At 46.8% G+C, this 26,790-nt stretch overlaps 1 protein-coding gene across 7 annotated transcripts in view; it reads left to right on the forward strand.

Moving 5' to 3' along the window:
* Positions 1–26,790, forward strand: part of sema4ba (sema domain, immunoglobulin domain (Ig), transmembrane domain (TM) and short cytoplasmic domain, (semaphorin) 4Ba) — a 505,268-nt gene that overhangs the window by 197,697 nt on the left and 280,781 nt on the right. For all 7 annotated transcript variants that reach the window (XM_070858285.1, XM_070858284.1, XM_070858283.1 and 4 more), the window contains one exon: positions 4,132–4,243. The gene's annotated coding sequence lies outside the window, so the exon portion shown is untranslated. The remainder of the gene's footprint in view (positions 1–4,131; positions 4,244–26,790) is intronic.

Here is a 26,790-nt window from a genome sequence, read left to right on the forward strand (position 1 = left end):
AATAAGGGGCCGCCCATTTAAAACTGAGATGAGGAGAAATTTCTTCTGAGGGTTGTAAATCTGTGGAATTCTCTGCCCCAGAGAGTTGTGGGGGCTGGGTCATTGAATATATTTAAGGCGGAGATAGACAGATTTTTGAGCGATAAGGGAGTAAAGAAGTTATGGGGAGCGGGCAGTGAAGTGGAACTGAGTCCATGATCAAATCAGCCATGATCTTATTGAATGGTGGAGCAGGCTCGAGGGGCCTAATGGCCTACTCCTGCTCCTATTTCTTATGTTCTTATGAGAGAGTGGTGGAGGCCGATCCAATCGTGGCTTTCAAAAGGGAATTGGATAAGTACCTGAAGAAAGAAAAATTTCAGGGCTACAGGACAAGGGAGGGGGAGGGGGAGCTGAAGTGGTCTTGCAGAGAGCTGGCACGGGCTGGATGGGCCGATTGGCCTCTTTCTGTGCTGTGTCTATTCAGTGATTCTGTACTTGCTGACCTACATTGGCTCCCGGTTCCCCCAATGCTTCAAATTAAAAATTCTCATCGTGTGTCTAAATCCTTTACTGGTGTCACCCCTCTCTATCTCTGTAACCTTCTCCAGCCCTACAACTGTGTGTGTGTGTGTGTGTGTCCCGCGCCCTACAGAACACTCCGCTCTTCATACCCTGGCCTCCTGTGCAGCCCCCTTCCCTTTGAAGCACCATTTGCAGCCGTGCCTTCAGCTGTCGAGGCCCGCTCTTTGACGGTCCTTCCCCTAAACCCCCTTGCCTCTCCACTGCTTCCTCCTTTTAAGACCCTCCTTAAAGCCAACATCTTTAACCAAGCTTGTGGTCACCCCTCTGAACAACTTTGCCTTGGGTGCGGAGTCCATTTTATGATTACGTCTCTGAGAAACATTTTGGGATGTTTTACTATGGAAACGGCAAGTTTTTGTTGATTAACTCAAGCATTCAGCTTGATACATTTTCTTTGATTGCTAATTATTTCGAAACTCTCTTGTCGTGATACACAGATGACGTTTGACCATACTCCTAGTTTACTTTGCGATGTGAGATCACCTGCGCTGTTGTTTTCCAGGCAACGTGAGGAATGAGTCAAATAAAATCTCTGCCGAAGAATGAAGCTGAGCAGGGCCCTCTGAACATGTTACAAGAGAAGCAATAAAGAATGTTCTAGCCCATGTGCGTGCTTTTCTTGGCTTGTTTTATGCCTGAACCCAAAGGATTTGAAGATCTGTAGATTAACTGCATTATGATAAGAGTTGGCCAACGCTTACTCACAGCATGTTACGATAAGGTTTGGACCCATTCCTATTTGGAGATTAGCTCTGAGGTGTGGTGAGTCTGACACACGAGCATACACAGCGCTATATTATCATGTTTTCCACCAGCGGCGCGTCCTGTATCGGCTAAAGTGACAAATTACCTGAACGTGCAGAAACAGAGCAAGTTCTCTTTATGCAAATGGATTTATTCAAAGTGGAGGTGCTTGGGAGTGGGCATTAACGGTTGTTGCTAAGAAGCTGTGCAATATTATACCACTGGCAAACAAGGTCAGGCAGGTAATTCAAGCAGTCAGCCATGCCAGTTGGAATAGTGAGTAGGAACTTATAGCAGTTGTTTGCTCTGTTAGTGATGGTTGATTTTTTTAATCATTGTGGACTGTAAATGCTCAGTGCCAGGCATCTCTCAAGCAATGTAAATTGATTCTGTGGTAAACACAATACCCATTTGCATCCGACCTTTGAACTATTAGTAGTGTGACTTAGATGGTCTTGTCCTGTGAGATGCAGGATATGTTCATGTTTGTCTTTAGTGCACAGTGTTTGCACCTGCTGTAGGTGCAAGTGTTAAAGAATGTTAAGTGAGCATCGTGCGAGAAATGTTATTTTTAATTGGATTCACTCATCTTCTCTGTAAGGTATCGGGATAGATCTTCAACTTGTACCCCGGGCGAGAATAGCGTTGTGGATCGGGAACCCATCGTAGGTTCATAGCCACTGATTCTGTTTTTAATTTAGTTAGACAGAATAGTCGGAGGGGGCCGCCAGATTGGCTATGGAGAGTTAGTTGCTGGAGCACAAAATGTTCTGCTAAAGGAGGTGGTTAAAGCCAAGGGCACTGCATCATTTGAGGGGAGATTGGATAAATGTTTGCAGTGGAGGGCGATTAAGGTCGACTAATCAACAAGTATTATGCCCGGTTGGAACATTGAAAATCTGGCCCCTTGTCTTGCAGGAGTTTTCTCTCTGTGTGTGAAACAGTTCGGGGTCGCACAATTCAATCCAGCCACTCCCGCCGATCTCACTGCGGTCTCTGGTGTGGGTACAGTAGTGATTCTACTCTAAAGGGAAGAAAGACTTGGATTTATATAGCGCCTTTCACGACCACCGGATGTCTCAAAGTGCTTTACAGCCAATGAAGTACTTTTGAAGTGTAGTCACTGCTGTAATGTGGGAAATGCAGCAGCCAAATTGCGCACAGCAAGCTCCCACAAACAGCAATGTGATAACCTGTTTTTTTGTTATGTGATTGAGGGAGAAATATGGGCCAGGATACCGGGAATAACTCCCCTGCTCTTCTTCTTAAATAGTTCCATGGGATCTTTTACATCCACTTCAGAGGGCAGACAGGGCCTCAATTTAACGTCTCATCCGAAAGACGGCACCTCTGACAGTGCAGCGCTCCCTCAACACTGCACTGGAATGCCAGCCTGGATTTTTTTGTGCTCAACTCCCTGTACAATGGGTGGATGGGCAGGATCATGCAATCCTCCGGGCCCTACAAGGAAAGTCTGGTCCCTGCTGTTCCAGGCACACCCCACCATCCGCGGGACCCTTGCATAACCCCCACTCCCGGATATAACCTTGCAGCTGGCAGCCTTCTCTTGGCCCCAATCCTCGTTCTCCGCCCCCCTGCCACCGGTCCAGTGATGAAATTCTCCCAGTGTCTCTGACAAAGACCCCCAATGCACATTGTGGCCCATTCCCGTTGGGGGTTAAAAGCCTTCCCCGCAGTTTGCGGTCTTACAACAGTGGCTACACTTCAAATGTACTTCATTGGCTGCAAAGCGCTTTGAAGCGTCCGGTGGTCATGAAAGGCGCTATAAAAATGCAAGTCTTTATCTCCCCCCTCCCCCCCCGCCACCGCCATCCATCAGAGAGCAGAGGAGAGAGAAGTGTCCAGGTGGGATACAGTCAAAAGCCCAACAACAAGACATGGGTTAGCCTCTTTCAGCCCTCCCCACAAGAGTCCAGTCCGCACTGGCTCTCACTGATTTATATTTTTGCAGATAAATCTCAGAACATTTCCGATAAAACCTTGTAACTTGTCGACTGCAGTTTAAAAAGAAACAAACTGTGAGTGATATTTTGGGGAAGGAAACAGTATTGAAAATCGGGGAAAATGTAAAAACCCGGTGAAAAGCACCGCTCCCTGTGAGACTGTAAGGCACAGTCGCTGCATTGTGCTGCATGACTAGTCCCTCCATGGACCCATCCCCTTCCTATCGCTCCAACCTTCTCCAGCCCTACAACCCTCCGAGATAGCTGTGCTCCTCTGATTCTGGCCTCTGGCACATCCCTGTAGCTTCAGCTGCCAAGGCCCAAAACTCTGGAATTCCCTCCCTAAACCTCCTCGCCTCACTCCTTCTCTCTACTCTTTTAAGACTACCTCTTTGACCAAGCTTTTGGTCATCTGGCCATGTATCTCCTTGTGCAGCTTGGCGGCAAATTTTGTTTGATTATGCTCCTGTGAGCACCTCGGAACGTTTTGTTACGTTTAAGATGCTATATAAATACAAGTTGTTGGTGGTGAATGAAGTACAGCATTTTGTCATGGATGATTAACTCGAATTGAATCCCGATAATGCACAAAACTAACTTGCCAAGCAATGTTCCACTTGTATCGGGGTCACACTCGGTTCAGGGCCCCTGTACAATGGGGGCAAGTTGGGAATTGATGCGATTGGATCAGAATGATGCACGGACCACGGATGAGTTGGCCCAGCCTTGTTCGGTATGAATAAGAACAAAATGTGGCTTCAAGCAGTTCATGTGGAAAGTGCCGGTGATTGTGACTACTGTGCAAAAATCAAGGTGGCTCATTTACGCTCGATTTCTCTTCCTGTTTTCCCACCTTAAGGGTTAACGTTCAAGTCTTCAGCACAATTGGGCTGATTAAAGGGAAGAAGTGAGACTGAGGAGTGCAGCTTGCTCACCTGGAGCTGGAGGGAATCGTTTAATGAACGACTTGGGTAAGTGTTTTGTTTCTGTTGTGGTGATGTTTTATTGTGTTGGTGCAGAGAGAGAATTCACTCAAGCTGTACACCCAGTAATGCAGCTGTTTTTGCAGATTTATTCATTTACTGACTCTTTCTGGGATTGGCTTAACGTTAGTGGGTGCTACAATCTTTATGCAGACCTTTTCTGTCACAATAGCAAACATTGTGAGATTTAAATTATGACCATTTAATGAACGTGATCCAAAAGACAGGTTACATAAACTTGGCTTGAATTCCCTTGAGTTTAGAAGATCGAGAGGCGATCTGATCGAGGTGTGTTAAAATGTTAAAGGATTCGATAGGTTAGTGTAATGTGTGCACCAGTGAGGTTGCTCACCGGTTGGTAGAGCTGTTGCCCACCATGTGGGGGCTGCCTGTCTTTTACCAGGAACTTCTGCGGTCTGGAGGAGTCCGTGTTCCACGTGTGTGTGCAGTGTATGAGGTTGCAGCACCTCTTCCAATATCTGAAGGGGCTGCTCCTCAATTTCTGGTTGCACTTCAGTCCCACGCTCCTGATCTTTGGGCACCCTGTGCGGAGGGGAGCGGGCAGGTCGGAAGGCCTCCTCGTAGGCCTGCTCCTGGCCAAGATGGACATTAACCGGTCCAGGCAGCGGGCGGTCGAGGGGGTCGTTCAGCCCGACTGCCTGCCTCTCTTCCGCGGTTACATCCGAGCCAGGGTGTCCCTGGAGATGGAGCACGCGGTGTCCACCGGTACGCTCGCGGCCTTCCGCGAGAGGTGGGCGCCGGAGGGACTGGAGTGCATCATCACCCCCGGCAACCAAATTTAAATTTGATCCTTAATGTCTAAAGTTTAATTTGTTTAAGTTTGTCGGTTTTAGTGCCCCTTTAATAAGGGGACACTTGTATTAATGTTTCAACTTAAAATAGTTGTAGAGCTGTTGAGTTGGGAGTGGCTCAGCCAGTCACGTGATGTTCACAAGACTCAATAAAACCCCAGTCAGTTGGGTTCGGGGGATCCACGATGAGGCAGGTGGTTGTGAGCCTGGTGGGTGAACTGGTAATGTGTAGTGTGATTGTTAAACCTTTCGCTAATAAACCCAATTAGTTCTTAATAGCAATGTGTTAGTATGAATTCTTAAGCAAAGAACCCATGAAGCAAATACAATACAGGTAGTTACAGATAAACGATTTCCTTTGGTAGGGGAATCAAGAACCAGGGAATTTAATCTTAAAATTAGAGCCAGGCCATTTAGGAGGAAAATCGGGAAGAACTTTTTCACACCATGGGGAGTAGGAATCTGGAACTCTCTCCCCCAAAAGGCTGTGGAGGCTGGAGGGAGGTGTCCATTTGAGCTCTCAAAACTGAGATCGATAAATTTTTTGTTGGTAAGGGAATGAAAGAATGAGCAGCTATGGCAGCTAAATGGAGCTGAGGTGCACATGATCTCATTGAATGGTGGACCAGGTTCGAGGGGCTGAATGGCCTCCTCCGGTTCCTGTCTCTGGTCCTTTGAGCAAACAGTTCTGACAGTACCATACAAACGTGCTCCTCAGAAACTCCATGTTTATCAGTGAACTATTCGTGTAATAGCGGTACCTGTGTACACTGATTACACTGTAGATATGCAGTACTCCTGTGTGTTTTAACGCGCGTAGTCCATAACTGTTAAATACCTAGTTGGATAAGTGGCATTCCAACAGATCAATGGAAGCATGTGGAGCTTCAGTTCCAGTCTTGGCGAGTGTAATGTATGCACCTGGTGAGCATGCTCACAGCTGGGAGTGGCTTAGCCAGTCATGTGATGTTCACAAGACTCAATAAAACCCCAGCCAGTTGGGTTCGGGGGATCCACGGTGAGGCAGCTGGTTGTAAGCCTGGTGGATGAACTAGTAATGTGTAGTGTGATTGTTAAACCTTTGTTAATAAATCAAATAGTTCTTAAGAGCAATGTGTTGCTATGAATTCTTAAGCAAACCACCCATGAAGCAAATACATTGCAGCTCGTATTCAGACTTGCCAATCCATCCCTCTTGCTCAGCCTGTTGGACAAGCACTGTGTGGGTAGCGAGGAGTTCCAATTACAAAGAAGGAGAAAAAACAGGTAATAGCACAGCTGGCTCCAGCCTGGCATTGACAGCAGGGCACATGTTAAACCACCCTCTTGGTTGAGTAAGGAACCGTGATACTGAGAGGCGTGAATGGAGGCGTAAAGAGGAGAAATGGAGAATGGCAAAATATCAATATCAACAAGATAGAGAAGGTCAGATGAGGAGGTCAGCAGGAGTTGTCCCCTCGACCACCATAGGTTGGGGCTAGACTTTCCACTTCACATCGCCCATCCAAGGCCCATCTATCGCCCAAAACGGACCTCTATCGCCCATTTTGAGCAAAAAGTGGAAACTAGGCCCAAAACATCGCCGGAAAAACAGGTGCCTAAGTTTCCACTTTGATCGCCAAGATGAGAGCCCACACAAGGCGATCCCAAGTTTCAGTACCTAGCATGCACTTCGCTAGGCCGATGCAAGGCCCAAAGAGTGCTGAGAAATAGTTGCTTTTGCTGGGCCTAAGAGAAGGCAATGGGCACTACGGACAACATTTTGAACTTCAGAGGCAGGGTGGAGGATTAGTTGTGAGTTATTTAGAGAGTTAATTTAAAGATAATTGTACTCAGAATATTGGGACAGGGAATATAAATTGGTATTATCAAGTTATTTTTGGTACATAGCTTTTATATATTGAAATTATTTTGTAAATAGCTTTTACATAGTGAAGTTATTTACTGATATTGTTGGGGCCTAGCAAACTGACTGGTATATAGCGTAGAGTGCAGTGATTAGAGAGTATAGAGTAGAGAGATTATTAAAATTAGTGAAAGTAATTATCGATAGTGATGGGGCCTAAGCTTTCCCTGCCTTTACTTGTAACTGTTCACACACTGGTTACTGAAAGGATCAATCGAAGAGGTGGCAGAGTAATGCGTAGACGGAGACAGAAGAGGAAACCGTACAGCCAATGAAGGTACTTGGAAAAGCAATCTTACCTGAACATGTCTGAAAATGCTTGTCTTCGGAGGCTGCGATTCCGGAAGGAGGGCATGGATGAGATATGTCAACTTGTCAAGCCTTTCAACACCATCAGAACCGCACTGTCCATTGAGGTGAAGGTTGCTGCTGCCCTAGCCTTCTACGCATCGGGATCTTTTCAGGCTTCAGCTGGCGACATCTGCCATATCTCTCAGCACGCTATACACTGCTGCATTCGACAGGTGACTTTACGCTCGCAGGATGGACTTTATACGCTTCCCAGTGACCAGGGAGGCACAGACCGGGAGGGCTTTGGGTTTCTCGAGAATAGCAGACTTCCCCAAGGTGCAGGGAGCAATAGACTGCACGCACATTGCCCTGAAAGCATCCTTAAAGAACGCGGAGGTGTTTCGTAACAGAAAGGGGTTCCACTCACTAAATGTGCAGCTTGTTGTCGACCACAATCAAACAATTTTAACAGTGAATGCTACATTTCCTGGCAGCATTCATGATGTGCACATCTTATGTTTGTCAATCAGCCAGAAGGTCACGGTTGGATGCTGGGGGATAAAGGATATGGCCTTGCCAGTTGGCTCATGACCCCTCTTCGTAATCCCGTCACTGAAGCACAGAAACTGTTTAATGAAAGTCACATAGCGACTCGCAACATCGTTGAAAAGACAATTGGAGTCCTAAAGCAGCGCTTCAGCTGCCTGGATCATACGGGAGGCAGCCTACAGTACCACCCTGACCAGGTAGCAGAGTTTATTGTGGTGTGTTGCATGCTGCATAACCTAGCCAAAAAGAGAGGACAAATAATGCCAGATCATGCTGCAGGTCCACCTCCAAAAGGAGATGAGACAGAAGAGGCAGCCGGTGAGGATGAAGAGGAAGAACAGGCGGGAGAGGACACGGGCGAGGACATAGGGGAGCGCAATCAGCCTGGCCATCTAGCTCCGGTACCACCACACCTCTCCCGAAGACCAGTAGCCAGTGGCAGTTACACGGCCGCTAAGCTTTTGCGTCAGCAGCTCATTAATAAACGCTTCGCGTGAACTATTAATTGTGGATATTCAAATGTTCAGTTACTGTTAGGGTTAATCAAAAGTTTCATTTGCGTGGGGTTTCCTTGTTGTCTTGCCTCACTGGTTTATCATCTGACTTAGTTTAAGTAAAGTTTAAAGTACTGGCATAGTAAAGGTACTGGTATAATAACAATAAACAAACAAATATGCATGAAAAACTGTACGTTTGAAAACTAATGTAACTAAGAGAGAAGGCACAAAAGTTGTTGAATAATTTTTTTTTTCATTAGCAAAGATAGAATTTTTTAAATTAACTAATGAACAACACCCTCCCTCCAACCCCCCGCTCCCCCCCCACCCCCCCGCCCCGCAGCATCCCACCCTTCCCTCAAATCCCCAAAACATAAAGAAATTGAACATTTAAGTAACAATAACATTTATGGAACTATTGAGAAGCACTCCCCCCTCCCTACCTGCGGCCACGTTTCCCTCCAGATCCTGTCCCACCCCGTGTTCGCACCCCACCTGCCCGTTTTGGTCTACGCAGACAGACACGAATGCGTTGTGCAGTTTGTGATGACAAGATTTCCTGCCGTGGTGGAGGTGACGGAGCGGAAGCAGAAGCCTCCGGCTCCACTTCCGAGTCAGGAGGAACTGTGTCCTCCGTACTCGCTCGTGCGCTTTGGGGTCTCGCTGCGAGTGGACATGACACCTTGGGGTGCAGCGTGTGTCCAGCCAGCAACGCATGCCGTAGGGCAGTTCCCTAATCGCCTGCAACGTCTCCCGAGCAGTCTGTGACTGCTCAGAAGACCAGCTGGAGAAGTGCGTGCAGAACTCGCTCCAGGTTGTGGAGAACTGGTTCCAATTTGATGAGAAACCCGCGAACTCCTGGATAAGGTTGAGACCGATCGCGACCGTCTCCTTGCACAGGGATAGTAAGCTCTCCGTCTGGTCCTCTGTGGTAGGCGATTGCATAGCGTGCTGACTGGACCTCCGTAGGGTCGGCGTGCAATGTCACACGCCTTGGTGTCACCACCTGCACACCGCTTGGTCCCGGTGCCTCATCCATCTCAACCGAGGTGGCCGCAGGCCCACACAAAAAACATTTCTTCCTCCTCCTCCTCCTCCTCCTGTCTGCAGTAGCTCCTCCTCTGGCTCTTCCTCCTGCGAAGTTCCTGAAGGTTCAGTGCTCCATGGACACTTGTTGACCTTTGAAAGACAAATGAAATTTATTAACAATGTTTAAAAATTCAAATCAATACATCTCAATTTTTCAAGAACTCAAAACATTACAATGCTTTCCATTACCCCATATGCACAAACGATCACCAGGCCTAACATGACCTCATTCGAAGATCAATAGTACATCTCAATTATATATCAAATTACATTATAATTGCATAACATTACATGCGTAACTAAGATATATGTAGTATTTACTATTGATTCACAAATTGCACAATGCACAGTTCTCATTACTCACGTGACTCAAGGGTGGGTTCGGCCACACCACGGGTTGTGACTGAATGGCTTTCTGGCCCCACCAAGGCCACCGCAAGCTCCTCGTAAGCACTTAAAGACTGGAGCATGGCACAGCCCCCGCCCGTCCTGCGTTGCTCGCGGTGGCTGATAGATATCTTCGTCTGTAAATGATAAGGTAACATTGCACGGCATAAGCAAATGGATTTGGCAATAAACATTTAAGACTGACAGATTTAAATGTTCAATTACAAATTTGCATTACATTGCATAGGAATACAATATTTCATACCATAACATTCAACTTTATGCTGGGGTACATAAATTTATTCATAATTTAGTTATGTTTAAAAATTACGAAATAACATTGCAGATTCTAGTTACAATTTCCATACATCATTAAATAATATATATGGATGATTTCAAATATAAATTTCAACTTTGGCAGCCGCCAGTAGGCTGTTCCATCTTTTGTGGCACTGGTTCGGTGTCCGGGCTTCATTTGATGCCGATGTGACCATGTCGGCAATCTCTGCCCAAATCCTCCGATAGGCACAGGGTGGAGGTTTCCCAGGCCCACTCCGTGTCAGATCCTCCCACCTCGTGCTGACTATATTCACCAGGGCCTCATTGGCCTCCTCGCTGAAGGGCTTGGCCCTTCACCTTTCCATTGATCCCTCCACTTTCAAAGAATAAAATGCTGCTGATAAATTTTTAAATTAAATTCTAAGTAGTATTATCACTGCACTTAACAGTATTTAAAATTTGTTCAAATGCAAAAATAATTTGAAATGTGTGTAATATTATCAGATAAATTCAACCAATCCAGAAACTCCTTCCTCCTTTCTCCTCTCTCTCTCCCCGACCCTCACAGAGCTTCTGAGTATGTGTGATGACCCCTGACCTCTCAAAACACGGCAAAGAAAATCAACCTTAAAAAAAAATCAAGTTACACATGCGCAGTATAGCGTTGCTAGGGAAGCTTTTTTTTTCATTCATTTCCATTTTCTTTGGGCGATCGTGAGATTGCCGTAAAATCAGATCACCCATTTGACATCGCCGGGGTAAGGCCGAGTGGAAAATCGCCCCAAAAAATGGGCCTTGTGCCGCCGATCAGCACGGGCGATATGTCCCACATCGCTGGAACAAGGCCCACTTTTTGGGGCCTTAGCCACCTAGTGGAAAGTCTAGCCCTTGGTGTAAGAGCTGCAGAAACCTCCGCTATTTGGCGATTAGGTTCTTTTTCTCCAGAGTTTCAGTGAACGAGTGAGAGAACCATTGCGGAAATTGCCTGTCTAGATGTTTACAGGCTGCATGGGACGATCGTGTAATTGTGGAAATACACTTTTCTTCTTGAAGTAATGAATTGTAGAATCGCTGCAGGTATGTAATTCCTCCACAGAATGGATGATGGTGTATGTTCTGCTCGCAGTGTAAATGATCAGCCTGTATCGAGGAGACCCAAATCTATTCTCAGTGAGTGGAAGCGAGAATACAGATCATTTAGAAGGGCAGAATAAGCGTAAAACGGGTACAACGTGGACCAATTTTGGGGATCAACACCTTGTGCCCGAAGGACACCTTGAAAGACATCCAATCGAATAGATCATTTTTCAGGCGTCCAGGGTGGTTGTCTAAAGTGGGCATTAGGCGCCGCCTTATGCTATTGTGGGGCCTTATACTTGTTTTAGGACCCATCTGGGAAATTGGGCTGTCCTGGTTGGAGTAGGTACCGGGCCTGCTCTGCTCATGGTTCGCAGGAGTGGGTGACTCTTGGGAATCCCCACCGACTCTTGGGAATCCCTGGCCCAAGATCGCTCAAAGTGGAGGAGAAGCATCCGGGAAGGCGCCGAACACCTCGAATCTCTTCGCCGGGAGCACACTGAAGCCAAGTACAAACAGCGGAAGGAGCGTACGACAACCCAAGCCCCCACCCACCCGTCCCTCCGACCACCGTCTGCCCCACCTGTGACAGAGTCTGTAGGTCCCACATTGGGCTCATCTGTCACCTTAGAACTCGTTTTAGTGTGGGAGCAAGTCATCCTCGACTCCGGGGGACGGGGAAACAGTGCACAAACCGGGCACTCTGATTCCCTCACTCAGACTCCCGCTGGCCACTCCAGTTGGGCGACGCTCTGCCGGGAGAGCTACATCGGAAAGTTTACCCCCCAAAAAAGTAGTTTCAGATTGATGTGGAGGTAGGAGGAGATGGAGTGTTGCTCCACAGCACTCCCGGGGCCAACAGCACTCACGAGGCCCACCTCCCGAGGCCCAAAGCACTCTCTAGACACACAGCACTCCCAGGACCCCTCCCTGGCCTATCTCCCGGGGCCAACAGCACTCACGAGGCCCACCTCCCAAGGCCCAAAGCACTCTCTAGACACACAGCACTCCCAGGACCCCTCCCTGGCCTATCTCCCGAGGCCCACAGCACTCTCTAGGCCCATAGCACTCCCGGGGCCAACAGCACTCACGAGGCCCACCTCTCGAGGCCCACAGCACTCCTGAGACCCACCTCCCAAGGCCCACAGCACTCCCGGGGCCAACAGCACTCACGAGGCCCACCTCTCGAGGCCCAAAGCACTCACGAGGCCCACCTCCCGGGGCCAACAGCACTCCTGAGACCCACCTCCCAAGGCCCAAAGCACCCTCTAGACACACAGCACTCCCAGGGCCCACGGTGCTCTCGAGGCCCACAGCACTCCCAGGGCCCACGGTGCTCTCGAGGCCCACAGCACTCCCAGGGCCCACCTCCCAAGGCCCACACCGCACTCTAGGCCCACAGCACTCCCAGGACCCCTCCCTGGCCTATCTCCCGAGGCCCACAGCACTCTCTAGGCCCATAGCACTCCCAGGGCCCACCTCCCAAGGCCCACCTCCCGAGGCCCACAGTATTCCCGAGGCCCACTGCTGGCCTGCGATCGCCCACTACCTGTTCTCCATCCCTCTCCTCTCCCAGCACTTCGCTGAGAGCCGCTGCCGGCAAGGCAGGTGGCCCACATTCGGATCGCTCGACATGTGTGAACTGCCTCTGTAGACGGGACAGGTCCCGGCAGCTCGTCTGGACTATTAAGTCAAGACCTCTTCCAAAAACAGGCCCAAACCAATTACCCCCCACCTAGCAAGTCTACAACAGTCACGTGTAGGCTTGATTCCTGAGTTGAGAATACACTAGTCAGTGAAAAAATGACCATGGAGAGCAGGTTTAATACTGTGGTAAATGCCTTATTTACCAGAAATCTTCCACTGCCAGCAGTAAGCACTTGCTTTACATATTTAAATACACATTTGTTATCTGTGTCAGCCTTGGCTCAATGGTAGCACTCTTGCCCCTGAGTCTGAAGGTTTGAAGGTGACGGGTTAAGTTGAGAAGGTTGTTAAAAAGAATATGGGATCCTTAACTTTATAAATAAAAGGCTTAGAGTGCAAAAGAAAGGAAGTTATGGGCAACCTTTATGAACCATTGGTCGACCTCAGCTGGAGTATTGTGTCCAATTCTGGTCACCACACATTAGGGAGAGGGTGCAGGGGGGATTGATACCAGGGATGAGGGTCTTTAGTTATGTGGAGAGATGGGAGAAGCTGGGATTGTTCTCCTTAGAGCAGAGAAGGTTAAGGGGAGATTTAATAGAGGTGATTAAAATCATGAATGGTTTTGATAGACTAAATAAAGAGAAACTCTTTCCACTGGCAGAAGTCAGTAACCAGAGGACACAGATTTAAGGTCATTGGCAAAAGAGCCAGAGGTGAGATGAGGAGAATATTTTTACGCAGCGAGTTGTTATGATTTGGAACGCGCTGTCTGAAAGGGCGGTGGGAGCAGATTCAGTAGTAACTTGCAAAAGGGAATTGGATATACTCTTGAAAAGGAAGAATTTGCAGGGCGATGGAGAAAGAGCAGGGGAGTGGGAATAATTGGATAGCTCTTTCATAGAGCCGGCACAGACACGATGGGCCAAATGGCCTCCTGTGCTGTAAGATTCTGGGCTTCTGTTGTTGTAAAAAGTGAAATGGTTCACTCATGTTCTTCAGGGTTGTGAAGCTGCCCAGTCTGGATACAAGCGACGCCAGTCCCACATTATGTGGTTGACCATAATAATCCTGTGAAGTGCCTTGGGGCGTTTGGGATGAACGTCAACAATTGTACATCCCTGTCTGGCGTAAAAATAAAATGGGGAAGGTGGCTCAACCATGGCTAACAAGGGAAATTAAGAATAGTGTTAACTCCAAGGAAGAGGCATATAAATTGGCCAAAAAAAGCAGCAAACCTGAGGACTGGGAAAAATTTAGAATTCAGCAGAGGAGGACAAAGGGTTTATTTAGGAGGGAGGAAATAGAATATGAGAGTAAGCTTGCAGGGAGCATAAAAACTGACTGCAAAAGCTTCTACAGATACGTGAAGGAAAAAAGATTAGTGAAGACAAATGTGGGTTCCTTGCAGTCAGAATCAGGTGAATTTATAATGGGGAACAAAGAAATGGCAGACCAATTGAACAAATACTTTGGTTCTGCCTTCATTAAGGAAGACACAAATAACCTTCTGAAAATACTAGGGGACCGAGGGTCGAGCGAGAAGGAGGAACTGAAGGAAATCCTTATTAGTCAGCAAATTGTGTTAGGAAAATTGATGGGATTGAAGGCTGATAAATCCCCAGGTGCCTGATAGTCTGCATCCCAGAATATTTCAGGAAGTGGCCCTAGAAATAATGGATGCATTGGTGGTCATTTTCTAACATTCTATAGACCCTGGATCAGTTCCTATGGTCTGGAGGGTAGCTAATGTAACCCCACTTTTTTAAAAAGGAGGGAAAGAGAAAACAGGGAATTATAGACCGGTCAGCCTGACATCGATGGTGGGGAAAATGCTGGAATCAATTATTAAAGATGTAATAGCAGCGCATTTGGAAAGCAGTGACAGGATCGGTCCAAGTCAGCATGGATTTATGAAAGGGAAATCATGCTTGACAAATCTTCTCGAATTCTTTGAGGATGTAACTAGTAGAGTGGACAAGGGAGAACCAGTGGATGTGGTGTATTTAGACTTTCAAAAGGCTTTTGACAAGGTCTCACACAAGAGATCAGTGTGCAAAATTAAAGTACATGGTATTGGGGGTAATATACTGACATAGATAGAGAACTGATTGGCAGACAGGAAGCAAAGAGTCGGGATAAACGGGTCCTTTTCAGAATGGCAGGCAGTAACTAGTGGGGTACCGCAAGGTTCAGTGCTGGGACCCCAGCTATTTACAATATACATTAATGATTTAGACGAAGGAATTGAATTTAATACCTCCAAGTTTGCAGATGACACTAAGCTGGGTGGCGGTGTGAACTGTGAGGAGGATGCTAAGAGGCTGCAGGGTGACTTGAACAGGTTAGGTGAGTGGGCAAATGCATGGCAGATGCGGTATAATGTAGATAAATGTGAGGTTATCCACTTTGGTGGTAAAAACAGGAAGGCAGGTTATTATCTGAATGGTGACAGATTACTAAAAGGGGAGGTGCAACGAGACGTGGGTGTCATGGTACATCAGTCATTGAAGGTTGGCATGCAGCCACAGCAGGCGGTGAAGAAGGCAAATGGCATGTTGGCCTTCATAGCGAGAGGATTTGAGTATAGGAGCAGGGAGGTCATACTGCAGTTGTACAGGGCCTTGGTGAGACCACACTTTGAATATTGTGTATAGTTTTGATCTCCTAATCTGAGGAAGGACATTCTTGCTATTGAGGGAGTGCAGCGAAGGTTCACCAGACTGATTCCCGGGATGGCAGGACTGACATATGAAGAAAAACTGGATCGACTGGGCTTATATTCAATGGAATTTAGAAGAATGAGAGGGGATCTCATAGAAACATATAAAATTCTGACGGGATTGGACAGGTTAGATGCAGGAAGAATGTTGCCGATGTTGGGGAAGTCCAGAACTAGGGATTAGCCATTTAGGACCGAGATGAGGAGAAACTTCTTCACTCAGAGTTGTGAACCTGTGGAATTCTCTACCACAGAAAGTTGTTGAGGCCAGTTCGTTAGATATATTCAAAAGGGTGTTAGATATGGCCCTTATGGCTAAAGGGATCAAGGGGTATGGAGAGAAAGCAGGAAAGGGCTACTGAGGTGCATGATCAACCATGGCCTACTCCTGCACCTATTTTCTATGTTTCACTACGTTAAGAATGCTATATAAATACAAGTTGTTGTTGTAGTTGTTGAAAAACGCCACGCTGGTCGCCGATTGGAGTGTGGGCAGGAACTGTGGTGGGGCCCAGGTACAGCGGTGAATGTCCGGGGCAGAGGTGTGGAGAGAGATCGGGGCTCAGGAGCAATGTGATCGGGGCCCAGGAGAGGCGAGGGCCCAGGGGCAGCACGGGCCAGCCCACACTGCGATATGTGTGCGCACTAGGTCTGTGCAGCAGAGTTGGGTAATCCTTGCCACTGGACCCAGACCAAGCTCTGCCAAGCCCGTGTGGTGGCTGGTGTGCAACGGCCACCAAACGTTAAAAGAATCGACGCACAGGCATCTTCCACCCTTCAACATGTAGTTCTGGATCTGGAATATCAGGTCCTCATCGAAACACCTGTGAACTCATCCCGAGTGGGAGGACAGAAGATTGGGAAGTGTTTAAAAGCCAACAAAGAATGACTAAAAAAATGATTAAGAAAGGGAAGATAGACTATGAAAGTAAACTAGCACGAAATATAAAAACAGATAGCAAGAGTTACAAGGAACCGCCTAAAAAGGAGGAGGTTGACACTTAATGCTCTCAGGGTACCTGGTGATGAGTGATAACTATTGCCTTGGCAGCATCACCCACATCCCAAGAATAAATAAAAATGAAAGACTTGTCAAATGTCACCCTTTAGGATGGACAAATCTTCATATTATTGAAAAATATAACCCACTTTGATATATGTCACTGTCAAAAAATAGGCTCTAAATATTTAAATGGGTTTATGATCTGTATCAGAAATGTCACTCTATCATTTCCCCAGTGTCAACACCTCTGAATATAGCTCAGGACATAGAACACAGTGATACATAATGTAATGCTAATTTGCATCCATCCTACAAAGGCTAAATTACTCAGTCGAACAAAATGCAAAACTAAACCAATTATACCCCTGGCCTGCTTAACACCATTAGTCCGAAGTGTAAATAAGATTATTTTTCCTGTAACACTTTTAGAATGAAGTGTTCGAGGAGCAGAGTAACTTGTCGTGCAACTCCAACCTTTAATCTTCAGTTGTTATCTGTTATGTAGTTCTCCATGAGTCCAATTAAAAGCACTCAGCACATACTTTTCACTGTATCAAAGAGTACAACTCAACTCAAATCCATAATAAGATATAATGAGTGACAGTGCACTTTATATATTCAACGACACAGCACCTAAGTTGTCTCCAAATTGATCCCGACATGAATAATTCACCTGTAATAGACACCTTCTCAGTTATTATGACTTTATTGAGCCCTATTATGTACCACAACTAATCCAAGATTTATTTATAACAAGGAGCCGCAATTTAAACCCCACCAGAATCTGAGGCTGGGAAATATTTATTGTATAATCTCCAAGGGAATTCCCGACGATAGAGTCTTTTTTTGACAGTTTGCTTTTTTTTGCAATTTTTTTTGGTAGGAACTTTTTTAGCATGGAATATGGAAGGAATGCATGCAGGACATTTGAGGGAGGAAGGTTAGGAGGATTGGTTAAACAGACTTGAGCTGAGGGAGCGCTGCACTGTCAGAGGTACCGTCTTTCGGATGAGATGTTAAAATAAGGCCCCGTCTGCCCTCTCAGGTGGCCGTAAAAGATTCCATGGCACTATTTCAAAGAGCAGGGGTGTTATCCCAGGTGTCCCGGCCAATATTTCTCCCTCAATCGACATAACAAAAAAACAAATTATCTGGTCGTTATCACATTACGGTTTGTGGGAGTTTGGTTGCCGAATTTCCCACATTACAACGGTGACTACATTCCAAAAAGTACTTTATTGGCTGCAAAGTGCTATGGGATGCCCTGAGGCTGTGAAAGGCGCTATATAAATGCAAGTTCTTTCTGTTTAGAAAGGTTGTGCCAGAGAGTTTGCAGGCCAACGTTGAGAGGGATCATCTATCAGATGAGAAGCATTTCATCGTTACGTGTATCCATTGCTTCATTAATGAATTGATGAAAGTCCTCAAACTTTAATGGTAATAGCCTTGAAATATATTTTTTACCGGAGGGCTCCAGTTTAGGAATTAGCGGCCCTGGTGCAGAGTTTCGTACAGCAGTAACGTGTGCTGGGAGCAGAACACGAGACACCGCCATTAAAACCCTCGCAACTCTTCTGGAAAATCTTGCGGGTCACAAAACACTCGAACTCCCGCTGGTCAGTCCGGGCTGGTGATGCTCCACGCTATATTGGAAAATTTACCCCGGCATCACTGGGGATTCCGGAAAATAGTAAGTTTCCTGGATATTTTTAAATCCTTTACTGCAATAAGCATGGGACTGGAATCCAATTGAAACGGTTCAATTAATTAGTAGGACATTTTTTCAGTGGGATCTTTTTCTTCGTGAGCAATGATGAAGGTGAAGATGAGATTTAATAGAGGTGTTCAAAATCATACAGGTTTTGATAGAGTAAAACTGTTTCCACTGGCAGAAGGGTCGGTAACCAGAGGATGCAGATTTAAGATAACTGGCAAAAGAATCGAGGGAGATGAGAATTTATTTTACGCAGCGAGTTGTGATCTGGAATGCGCTGCCAGAAAGGATGGTGGCAGATTCAGTCATAACTTTCAAAAGGGAATTGGATGAAAAGGAAAAATTTCTATGGGGAAATAGCGGGGGATAATTTAGATAACTCTTTCAAAGAGCCAGCACAGGTACAATGGGCCCAAAGGCCACCTCCTATGCTGTAAAATTGCATCGGTGCCAACCAATGAGATCAGACAGCTATAGACCCGATTTAAATAGGGTAAAGTCACTGATGCTGGTGATCTCTAACATTGTCTTTGACTCTTGCCCCGAGTGGCAATGCGAGATTGGTGAACTCATCTGTATAATGCAACATCACTTAATGGTTAAAGAATGAATTCTGTGGGACTGAGTCTTGCTTGAATGTGTGGGGCCCTCTGCCTGGTGATGCCCTGCGGCCTAACGCTAACGGAAATAGGGGTGTCCGACGTCAATAAGACCATTTTTGCACTAGCGCTGTCCATGGTAGAAATTGCAATGCAGGAGGAGGAGGCTATTCAGTGTCGGTGGGGTAGGGGGGGAAGAGTGACATTACCAAGCTGGTGCTCAGTCTGTGGTGACAGCCGGTGATGTCGTGGGCGGGGGCGCAGTGAGACATTTAACGGCCAAAGTTCTCCCTGGCAGCAGTGCCTTGGAGATTCGTGCCCCATTCCAGGAGACACAGGAGAGCAGGAGTGCTCTTCCAGGATCCACAGATCCGACCTGGGCCTCTCCGACCCCTCCAATCAATGGGCACCAACCACCTCCGACCAAGGGATATGGGGAGCGAGCGGGAAAGTGGAGTTGGGGTTGACGATCAGCCATGCTCTTATTGAATAGCGGAGCAGGCCCAACTCCTGCTCCTATTTCTTATGTTCTCATGACCTCCAACCAACCTACCTTCAGCTCGGGAGGGCGGCTGGGCCGTGGGATATCGCCGCGGCCCAGATCGAGCGCGTAGCCCTGGAATGCTCGGACTCAGGCTGCAGCCCGCCATCCCAGTGTCCCTGAGACTCGACCCTCACAATGGGCCTGGGTCTCCCGACCGGAAGCCTCCCAGTGTATTCTGCTGGCCAGCTGCCCGAAGCCCCCTCTGTGGGAGTGGGTGGGATCGGCCCCCGTGACTTTGAGGCCCTCAAATTAATTCACGTTCATTTAATGTTAAATTACAGAGCTTAATACCTCGCCGAAATACTTGAAAATCACGCATTGCGTGATATTTAACTGATATTTAACACGAATAAGCAAGCTCTCAATGAGAATTGTGTGTGCGGGTTGCTGGAATAATGTTCACACAGATTACAAGATGTCATTTGCATGTGAAAATTCTATATTTTCTCTGCTGTCGCACAGGTGCCATATGCAAATCATATGCTAATCTGCTGCTGAACATTAACATAAACAGGCTGCTATCTTTCGATAAGCATCGAGATTGAATTTCTGGGAATTAAATGCTTCAATCTGCTTCAGTACAGTGGCTTCCACCAAGACGTCGCCAACATATTAAATAACAGGCGGGCATTGACTGCCACTGATCCTGACAGGTGGCATGGTAGTAGAGATTGGGACTGGCACTGAGAACTGTGGCGTTGGTGGTAGATGTTTGCACAGGTCCGGTTGACCACATCAGTTTCTGCCGGGCCTCACTCCTTCGCCAAAATCGCCCACGGCTGCAGGATCATTCTGGAGAGGAGAGATAACCCCCGGCTTTTCTTCTCTACTAGCAACCATCTTCTTAACCCCCTCGTCACTGGCTGTTCCACTCTCCTCTCTGGAAAAACAAATCGGCTGGCTCCTGGACCTCTCTGTCTCCCACTACTTCCCCTGTTCTCCTGCCCCACCATTTCCCTTGACCATCAAATCCGATCTTTCCCCACTCTCCGGATCCCTCCCACCCTAGTTCTTAAGCCCTTATAAGAACATAAGATCATGGCTGATCTTCTACCTCAACTCCACTTTCCCGCACTGTCCCCATATTCCTTGATTCCCTTAATATCCAAAAATCTATTGATTACCAGAATATACTTGAGGACTGAGCCTCCACAGCCCTCTGGGGCAGAGAATTCCAGAGATTCACCACCCTCTGAGTGAAGAAATTTCTCCTCATCTCAGTCCTAAATGGCCGACCCCTTATCCTGAGACTGTGACCTCTGGTTCTAGACTCTCCAGCCCGGGGGAAACATCCTCCCTGCATCTTCCCTGTCAAGCCCTGTAAGAATTGTGTTTGTTTCAACGAGATTACCTCTCATTTTTCTAAGCTCTAGAGAATATAGGCCTAGGCTACTCAATCTTTCCTCATAGGACAATCCCACCATCCCAGGAAACAGTCTGGTGAACCTTCATTGCACTCCCTCTGTGGCAAGTATATCCTACCTTAGGTAAGGAGACCCAAACTGTACACAGTGCTCCAGGTGTGGTCTCACCAGGGCCCGATATAATCGCAGTAAGACGTCTTTACTCTTATACTCAAATCCTCCTGTAATAAAGGCCAACATATCATTTGCTTTCTGAATCACTTGCTGTACCTGCCTGTTAACTTTCAGTGATTGGTGTACAAGGGCACCCAGGTCCCTCTGAACACCAACATTTCCCAATCTCTTACCATTTAAAAAATACTCTGCTTTTCTATTTTTCCAACCAAAGTGGATAACTTCCCATTTCTCCACATTTGCTGTTATTGCAAATGTTATATCCAGGGCACACTGCCTGGATTGCAGTCAGGAGCAAGTTCTTTTCGTTTGAAAAATACAGCAAGGTAAGATATTACCAATAAGTTAAAAGAGTAAGGTTTAAAATATATGAAAGAAAGACTTGCATTTCTGTGTTGCATTTCATGACCTCAGTACGGATCGAACCATTTACAGCCAATTAAATACTTTGGAAGTTTAACCAATTTGTGCACAGCAAGCTCCCACAAACAGCTGTGTGATAATGACCAGATAATCTGTTTTTGTTATGTTAATTGAGCGATAAATATTGGCCAGGCCACCAGGGATAACTCCACTGCTCTTCTTCGAAATATTGCCATGGGATCTTTTGCACCCACCTGAGCGAGCAGGTAACCTCGGGTTACCGTCTCATCCGAAAGTTGGCACCTCCGACTGTGCAGCACTCCCTCAGCACTCACTGGGACTGTCAGCCTAGATTATGTGCTCAAGTCTGTTTCATCAATACTTCTTGGTCCTCTTAACCTTCCTCCCTCAAATGTTCTGCCCTACTCTCATTCATTCCATAGTCCAGAATGCAAATAACATTCCAATCGCCAGTCACGGGAACGTAGGTGAATTAAAGCATGAGGCGTTTCCTTTATGACTTACTGGCATGCAACATAAACAGTGTAATGCTTGTAAGGAAGTAGAAAGATACATTCCACTGCTTTTCCAACAATGAAAACATCAAAGTATGTTCGGTAAGTGAGTAACAATTTTGTTATATCAAGAATGTAATTCCAATCAGTGATGCACTAAGTGGATCGAGATATGAGAATGCTTTTGCTGTAAATGGTTGTGCCATGTACCTAATACCAGCTCCACCGCTGCTCATCCTTTTACTGAAGTCCACGTTCGGACACTAAATTGACGGATATTTGTAAATGGGAAAACATTAACGGTGAAGGTAATCTCTGGGACGGAGCATTAAAAGAAGATGGTCTCGGGATGTATAATCGCGCCCAGAATGTCCCAAAGCACTTTGCAGCTAAGGATGACTTTTGAAGGGTATTCACTGTTGTCTCGCAGGCAGCTGTGGCCGCCAGTGTGTGCACAGCAAGATCCACAGGCAGCCAGGTGACCTTTTACGTTGGATTGGTTGAGGGGGTAGTGTTGGCAGGGATACTGGGAGAGCAGGCAGACAGGGCTTTGGTTTGCCTGTAACAGTCCCACAACCTTGTGAGAACTCTGCATTTCTCACATTCTAGCCTCTCGCACATCCCTGATTTCCTTCGTCACTTCACTGGCAACCGTCCCTTCAGCTGTCTGGGCCTCAAGCTCTGGAATTCCCTCCCTGAACCCCTCTTCCTCTCCACCTCTATTTCCTCCTTTAAGACGCTCCTTAAAACCTACCTCTTTGACCAAGCTTTTGATCACTTGTCCTAATATCACTTGAATAACAAATAAAGATTCTGAAACGTTAACTCTGTTTCTCTCCCCACAGATGCTGCCTGACCCGCTGAGTATTTCCTGCATTTTCTGTTTTTATTTCTTATATCTCCTTCTGTGCCTCAGCGTCAAACATTGTTTGATAATGCTCCTTGGGACGCTTTACTACGTTAAAGGCGCTATATAAATGCAAGTTGGTGTAGGCTGTCCTTGCTGCTCAATGCTTCACCCATCCATCCGATTATATCTTGGATAATATTCCAAGATCAAAAGAATAAGGTAGAATTGATCGGAACAATGTGCATTGTGACGTCCTAACCCACATTCCAGCTCCTTTCCCAGCATTACATTACGGTGTTTGAGAAACGAAGATGTATAAAAGTACCCGTTGTACAGTGAGTACAGCTCCGGTAGATTCTCACCTGTGCGTCAGGTAATAGTGAGGACAAGCCCCACTACAGACTCACCCACGGAGGTGGGGCTGAGGAGAAGATTAGCACCTCCAGGGGGCGCTGCAGGGCGCGAGACACTTTTCGCACGTGGGGTGGGGTGGGGTGGGGGGGTGCTATTGGCTCCCGGGAGTTTGCAGAGGCATTACCATGGCAACGGCGCGGGCCGGGGACACAACTGGCGGCAACGTCATCGTCGTACGTGGCGACCCCTCAGCTCCGCGCGCCAACCCCTTACTGCCCGCGGATCGCGAAGCTGACCAATATCCACTCACGAGGCGGAGGTTAAAGGGGAGGTCGCCCAGCACCCCGCGCCGCCATCTTTGAAGTTTAGCCGACTCTCGGCTCGACTCCCAGACCTGCTGTTTGGCACGGTCCTGGCCACCATCGTGCAGCCCGGCATTTTGTTTTGGGTTCCGGGCTGTTGCCCCCGCACCACGCTGCCCTTGTGGTCCAGAGCAGGCCTCACAGAGTACGCTGCGGCCTTCCCCTTAAAGCGAAGGGGAGGGGTGTTGAAGCCTGTCAGCACTACGCGGAGCATCCTCACAGCATTACTTTTACAGGAGTAGGCCATCTAGCCCCTCGAGCCTGTCCGCCATTCAACAAGATCATGGCTGATCTGGCCGTGGACTCAGCTCCACTTACCCGCCCGCTCCCCATAACCCTTAATTCCCTTATTGGTTAAAAATCTATCTATCTGTGATTTGAATACATTCAATGAGCTAGCCTCAACTGCTTCCTTGGGCTGAGAATTCCACAGATTCACAACCCTCTGGGAGAAGAAATTCCTTCTCAACTCGGTTTTAAATTGGCTCCCCCGTATTTTGAGGCTGTGCCCCTAGTTCTAGTCTCCCCGACCAGTGGAAACAACCTCTCCGCCTCTATCTTGTCTATCCCTTTCATTATTTTAAATGTTTCAAAAAGATCACCCCTCATCCTTCTGACCTCCAACGAATAAAGACCCAGTCTACTCAATCCATCATCATAAGGTAACCCCCTCATCTCCGGTATCAGCCGAGTGATTCGTCTCTGTACCCCCTCCAAAGCTAGTATATCCTTCCTTAAGTAAGGTGACCAAAACTGCAAGCAGTACTCCAGGTGCGGCCTCACCAATACCCTGTACAGTTGCAGCAGGATCTCCCTGCTTTTGTACTCCATCCCTCTCGCAATAAAGGCCAACATTCCATTCGCCTTCCTGATTACCTGCTGCACCTGCAAACTAACTTTTTGGGATTCAGGCACAAGGACCCCCAGGTCCCTCTGCACCTCAGCATGTTGTAATTTCTCCCCATTCAAATAATATTCCCTTTTACTGTTTTTTTCCCCAAGGTGGATGACCTCACACTTTCCGACATTGTATTCCATCTGCCAAACCTTAGCCCATTCGCTTAACCTATCTAAATCTCTTTGCAGCCTCTCTCTGTCATCTCCACAACCCGCTTTCCCACTAATCTTTGTGTCATCTGCAAATGTTGTTACACTACACTCTGTCCCCTCTTCCAGGTCGTCTATGTATATTGTAAACAGTTGTGGTCCCAGCACCGATCCCTGTGGGACACCACTAACCACCGATTTCCAACCCGAAAAGGACCCATTTATCCCGACTCTCTGCTTTCTGTTAGCCAGCCAATTCTCGATCCATGCTAATACATTTCCTCTGACTCCGCGTACCTTTATCTTCTGCAGTAACCTTTTGTGTGGCACCTTATCGAATGCCTTTTGGAAATCTAAATACACCACATCCATCGGTACACCTCTATCCACCATGCTCGTTATATCCTCAAAGAATTCCAGTAAATTAGTTAAACATGATTTCCCCTTCATGAATCCATGTTGCGTCTGCTTGATTGCACTATTCCTATCTAGATGTCCCGCTATTTCTTCCTTAATGATAGTTTCAAGCATTTTCCCCACTACAGATGTTAAACTAACCTGCAGTGCGGCACTACTCGCCCATCATCGCCCCGGGACCCGGCCCGAACGGAAGTGCAGACATCTCAGAGCACCACCAACGTTCATTGGTAAAAACTACCGCAATATGTAACGTACAAGGCAAGGCGACATGCTCTGCTTAAATGGCATCCAGAAATAGAAAGGTTGGCTTCAGTTTGATGTATGGATGCTTGACTGCATCTGCAGTGGTGTCGAGCTTCTTGAGAGTTGTTGCAGCTGCACTCAGCCAGACAAGTGCGTCGCACTCCTGACTGTGTTTGCCCTCATAACACAGTGACTGCACTTCAACACGTAAATCAAACACTTTGGGACGTTTCTGAGATACTCAATAGAACAATCTAGAAATGCAACCACTTCTCTTCGGTACTGAACTTTGAAATATAGATATATATGAGCATGATTAAACATTAAACTGCCAACTACTTCACTCGAGGACAAGTCAAAAGGGAACACACTTCACCAAAGAGCAGTTTAATTTCCATTTTGACATTTCTCTCCTCCTCCTCCCAATTATTTCTGTGACACTGGTTATTGTTGTGCCGAAGTTTGTAAATACTTTTTTTTTCAACCCCAGCTATGCCGTGGCCTACTGACCTAAAGGGACACTGTGTCCCTTTATCCTGTGGCTTGTACTGTTAATTATTCACTAACGATCTGGAGCCACACAGCAATAGCTTCAGTATGTGTAAACCAACACCAGCTGAAAAGTCAGGGGTAGATTTTCTGAATAGGCACTCCCCGTGCAGAGTTTAAATGGATGGAAAAGCATGCAACAACATGCATTTATATAGTGCCTTTAACGTAGTAAAATGTAGGAGCGATTATCAAACATAATTTGGCACCGAGCCATATAAGGAGATACTGGAACAGGGGGTCCAAAGCTTGGTCAAAGAGGTAGGTTTTAAGGAGCACCTTAGAAACATAGAAACATAGAAAATAGGTGCAGGAGTAGGCCATTCGGCCCTTCGAGCCTGCACCACCATTCAATATGATCATGGCTGATCATGCAACTTCAGTACCCCATTCTTGCTTTCTCTCCATACCCCTTGATCCCTTTAGCCGTAAGGGCCACATCTCACTCTCTTTTGAATATATCTAACGAACTGGCCTCAACAACTTTCTGTGGTGGAGAATTCCACAGGTTCACAATTCTCGGTCCTAAATGGCTTACCCCTTATCCTTAGACCGTGACCCCTGGTTAAAGGAGAAGAGAGGTTTAGGGAGGGAATTTCAGGCCTTGGGGCCCAGGCAGCTGAAGACACGGCCACCAATGGTGGAGCGATGGGACTCGGGGATGCAGAAGAGGCCAGAATTGGATGGTGTCAGGGCCTCCCAAGACTGAGGGCATCCACAGACCCAGTATAAATTTGGGTTGCCAACTCTGGTTTATCATATTCCTGGAGGTTTCATCCAACCACCTAGCCCAGTCAGACTTTTTTTTAACCAATCGGCAATATTTTTAAAACTAATAATCAAAAAGGTTCAAAGAAAATGAAAAAATGCATTTTTTTTTAATGCGCCAATATATCTCCCAGGTGGTGCTCACAGCACAGTCCAGGAGATTAACTTTTAATTCCTGGAGATGCCAGGACAATGATAGTGGGTTATACCCGAGTATAAACAGACCTTTGGTTGAAAGTTTTGGTCAACATTTAGACATCGACTTTGGAGACAGGGAGGCAAAGGGTCTATTCTGTAATTAGAGATCGTGTGATACCCTCGGAATCAAAAAACATACATAACAAATAAGCGCAATACAACAACGAATACAGCAAAGAAATATAGAAGCAGTAGATAAACACACAAAAAAA

Source organism: Pristiophorus japonicus, chromosome 17 (assembly GCF_044704955.1).
Source record: "Pristiophorus japonicus isolate sPriJap1 chromosome 17, sPriJap1.hap1, whole genome shotgun sequence".
NCBI lineage: Eukaryota > Metazoa > Chordata > Chondrichthyes > Pristiophoridae > Pristiophorus > Pristiophorus japonicus.